Source organism: Podarcis melisellensis (genome assembly GCF_964234715.1).
Source record: "Podarcis melisellensis genome assembly, chromosome: 4".
NCBI lineage: Eukaryota > Metazoa > Chordata > Lepidosauria > Squamata > Lacertidae > Podarcis > Podarcis melisellensis.
Genome location: NC_138531.1, coordinates 96,670,762 through 96,675,037, shown reverse-complemented (window position 1 = coordinate 96,675,037; position 4,276 = coordinate 96,670,762). Strand labels below are relative to the sequence as shown.

Here is a 4,276-nt window from a genome sequence, read left to right as displayed (position 1 = left end):
CCTGTACTGGCCTCCACCGTCACTTACGGACTCACTGTTAAAACCGTGTTTATGGAAGATAATCTTACTTGGCTGCAAGTGATCACTAAAGAACATATGCTATATGGTAATTTATGGACCTAATAGGTATCTAAAGCCATTTGCAAATGCAGAATGTAGGCACCCTATATATAGAAAGGAGCAAACCAGTGATATTTTAGGGAGCAGGCTAGCAGGCGGGGCCCATGATGTACATCACAGGAGCCTACACAACACAAAACACTCTTGCTGTGTGTGGGTTTTATTTTGTTTTTTATCTTATATTTTGGAAATGTATATCCAGTTTTTCCCCCCTTTACATTTTTTTTTGGGGGGGCAAGAGAGTGGGGTCCAAAGCTATAGTTTGTTTAGTTTATATGTAAATCCAGCACTGAGGGAGAGGGTGGGCAGCAGAGCAGCCAAGATGTGTTCGAATGGAAAGATCTCACAGATATTCTAGCCTGTAATGAATGCATTACTGAATAAAGTCTGACCAACTGGGAATAATTCTGAGCATCCATCCTTGAACCCCCAAGGGAAATTCCTCAACACCACCCTTTCTGATGCCTTATGAGGAACGGCTAAGGGAGCTGGGCATGTTTAGCCTGGAGAAGAGGAGGTTAAGGGGTGATATGATAGCCATGTTCATGTATATAAAAGGATGTCACATAGAGGAGGGAGAAAGGTTGTTTTCTGCTGCTCCAGAGAAGCGGACACGGAGCAATGGATCCAAACTACAAGAAAGAAGATTCCACCTAAACATTAGGAAGAACTTCCTGACAGCAAGAGCTGTTCGACAGTGGAATTTGCTGCCAAGGAGTGTGGTGGAGTCTCCTTCTTTGGAGGTCTTTAAGCAGAGGCTTGACAACCATGTGTCAGGAGTGCTCTGATGGTGTTTCCTGCTTGGCAGGGGGTTGGACTCGATGGCCCTTGTGGTCTCTTCTAACTCTATGATTCTATGATTCTGCACATTCTGTTCCCCACTTATTTCCCCCCGGGGGAAAGAACTGTAATCTGGTATATCGCCCCCAAATTTCATCACTTTTGCATGCTAACAGGCCTTTTTTTTCTAGAATGAAGTCACACAGATTAGCACAGTCGATAGTGCATGAGAGCCTCTTAATCTCAGGGTCCGGGTTTGAGCCCCACGTTGGGCGAAAGATTCCTGCATTGCGGCGTGTTGGACTAGATGACCCTCAGGGTCCCTTCCCCCCACTCCACAATTCTACAAGTATGAGAAATGAATGCTAAAAATACATTATAACCCTTTAGCTTTCCGGTTGTTGCTTTTGCGCCCATGTGAAAGGTCAAATAGGACTTGCAAACACTGAGAACACTGAACTATGCACCTAATCATAGCATCATGGAATTGCAGAATTGGAAGGGAACCCAGGGGACATCTAGTCCAACCCAACCCCCTGCAATGCAGAAATAACAACTAAAGCATCCATGGTGGATGTGTCTTTGTCTCTGCATGTGAAAGAGGTGTCCCCTATGGCCCATGCTCTTTTCTTGAGGACAGGACCCTTGAGCTCTTTTAAAAAGCGGAGAAACCAAACGTTTGTGTCGTTTTTTTAATTCACGCTGTTGGTTGCGATCATTAGCAAAAAAAATTTTTTTTGCCATTCTTTTGTCTCCTGTTCATTTCTCAACGGCAAAATTTCCCTTTGGCCTGGGAGTCTGATAGATCTTTTCTTGAGGGTTTTTCTGGGTCTCAAAGAGGGCCACTTGGTAGGACAATTTGTGAAGCTCCCTGCTTAGCTGCTCGCTGGAGTCAATCAGCGAATATTTCTGCTCTTCCAGCTCGTTGATTTTTCTGTAAGCTTCCTCCGTCCTTTCCCGCATGGCCGCCACTTTCCGCTCCATTTCTTCCATCACGTTCCGAAACTTTTCGAGAGTGTCTTGCAAATTCTGGCTCATCTTCTTGATATAGCTGGGTTCCTTCCTTCCTCTTGTTCTTTTCCTTTTAAAACCTTTTCCAGCACAAATTTAGTTTCTCCAGATCAAGGCGAACCAGATCGAATATTCCCCCGCTTCCTCTGAGATTGTGGATTAGGTTTCGTTGTGGCGTCGCCGGCTGGCTACAGACAGCTGCTTCTTGCGGATATTGTTTGTTCGGTGGCAGCCTTCAGTGAATACAAATAGGGGGCAAAATTATTTTTATTCATGTACTAGGCTTGGGCCGTGGGACGCGGGTGGCGCTGTGGGTTAAACCACAGAGCCCAGGACTTGCTGATCTGAAGGTCAGTGGTTCAAATCTCCGCGATGGGGTGAGCTCCCGTTGCTCGGTCCCTGCTCCTGCCAACCTAGCAGTTCGAAAGCACGTCAAAGTGCAAGTAGATAAATAGGTACCACTCCAGCGGGAAGGTAAACGGCATTTCCATGCGCTGCTCTGGTTCGCCAGAAGCGGCTTAGTCATGCTGGCCACATGACCCGGAAGCTGTACGCCGGCTCCTTCGGCCAATAAAGCTAGATGAACGCCGCAACCCCAGAGTCGGTCATGACTAGACCTAATGGTCAGGGGTACCTTTACCTTAGGCTCGGGCCAGTGGTCAGGGGTGATGGGTTTTGTAGTCCAAATACATTTTGGAACTGTTAATCTGTTTATAAATGCTATAAATAAATGGAAAGCAATCAATCCGAATGGCCACAGATTCCCCATTCCTGCTGGGCTGCGACTCCCATCATCTCTGCATAGGGGCAGGGGCTGATGGGACTTGTAGTCCAATGCCATTTTGGACAGCCCCTGTTCCCCATTTGTTAGATGCTGCTGTTTGATCAACCTGTGCCTATTTGTTTTGTTTTTTTCTGCCTACCCCCCACTCAATGACTGAAATATACAAGGAAAATTATAGGATGGGCTCAGGGACATAGTGTGGGAAGCCCATAGGAGGGCCGTAACCCCACGTGCATTATTTTGAGGAGCGCAAGCTGGGTGCGCCACACAGGGATCCCTGCCCTGCCTGCCGCTGGGGGTCTCTGGGCCCCAGAGCCTGGGACCATGCCGCCATGTTCCTGGCCCCCTTGTTGAATGGCCGCCTGGCCAGTGTTGGGGGGGTCACCTGCCAAGGGCTGCATCGGTTGGCCAGTCTCCCCCTTGCACCATTGGTCCCCTTGAACCCTCCATGTCTAACGCCAGCCCTGTAAGAGTTGCGCTGGCATGGTGGGTTTTGTCCCCTCTCTGTGCCCAGCTCCTGGTCCCACCTGCTGCATGTGTGGGTGTCCCGGGCACCAGCAAAGGACGCTACACCACTGGGTGGGCTTAAGAAAACCCCATCCCCTAGCACCCTACAATTTCAGCCAAACCGTGGGCTTCTCAGGGGGTCCAGGTTTCTTCTGCCCCTCTGTGATTCAAGGACGGCACCCGTCTTATATTAAGCTGTGGAACAAACCCCTTTCTTGCCAGCTGCCGGTTGTTCCTCTGCTTGATCTCGTCCGCGCAGCTGTTCTTAATGTTCCCCCCACCCCCAACCCCAGAGCGGACATGTCAGGAGCAGAGGGGATGGTGGGGGAAATGACCCTTTTGCATTATCGCCGTGGGAACCTGTTGGCCAATCAGATTTGACGGAGGCAGTGTGAGCCAACAATGACTTGGCCTTTGCGGGTGAGTTTGCCTGGCGCGGACAAAAATGGATAGAGAAACGTTTCTCCGTTCCCTCTCATCACACGAGAACTCGGGGACGCCCAATGAAGCCGAATTTTGGAGGATGTCTTTAAAAGAGGACTGGGCAAATTCATGAGGAGTATGCATCTGAATGCCAACTGCTGGCAATTGCTTGGCGAGTTCCTGCCCCCATCCCAGTGGAAATAAAGACACATGACACAATTATTAAGGTTAATGGGCTAAATAAGGCCACAACTTTATTGGTTACAGATGATGAGCAGTACTGGCTTAGGCATTGGTCCTAACCGACTATATCTGACGTCAGCTTGAAGTCCGGGAAGGGTTAAGCACCAGTAGGGGGAGTCCTGCTGATGCACATCAACTAGGAACTCCCCCGGGGTCACCACTAGGGGGCGTGCCTTAGGCCCTCACCTCCATAGGCTTCGGACAGGGCCACATCCCCCGGAATCCTTTACCGGACTACCTTTCAATATGTGGGGCAGGTGATGGCGCTACCTCCCTTCTTCCATCTACAGAGCAATACCAATGCCTAACCGCCAATCCCAAGAAAGTTGTGACGATTTGCTACGAGGTAGGCGAAAACCAAGTGGCTGGTGCCAATTGGCCAAGTGGAAAAATTCCTACCAGGCCCCT

The 4,276-nt window shown here is 49.3% G+C and overlaps 1 long non-coding RNA gene across 1 annotated transcript; it reads right to left on the bottom strand.

Moving 5' to 3' along the window:
• Positions 1-1,829: 1,829 nt before the first annotated feature.
• LOC309368673 lies at positions 1,830-3,444 on the bottom strand. Its single transcript, XR_014167854.1, has 2 exons — positions 3,306-3,444; positions 1,830-2,144 (listed from the first exon to the last, which is right to left on the bottom strand). It is a non-coding gene; the product is annotated as an uncharacterized lncRNA (long non-coding RNA).
• Positions 3,445-4,276: the final 832 nt, after the last annotated feature.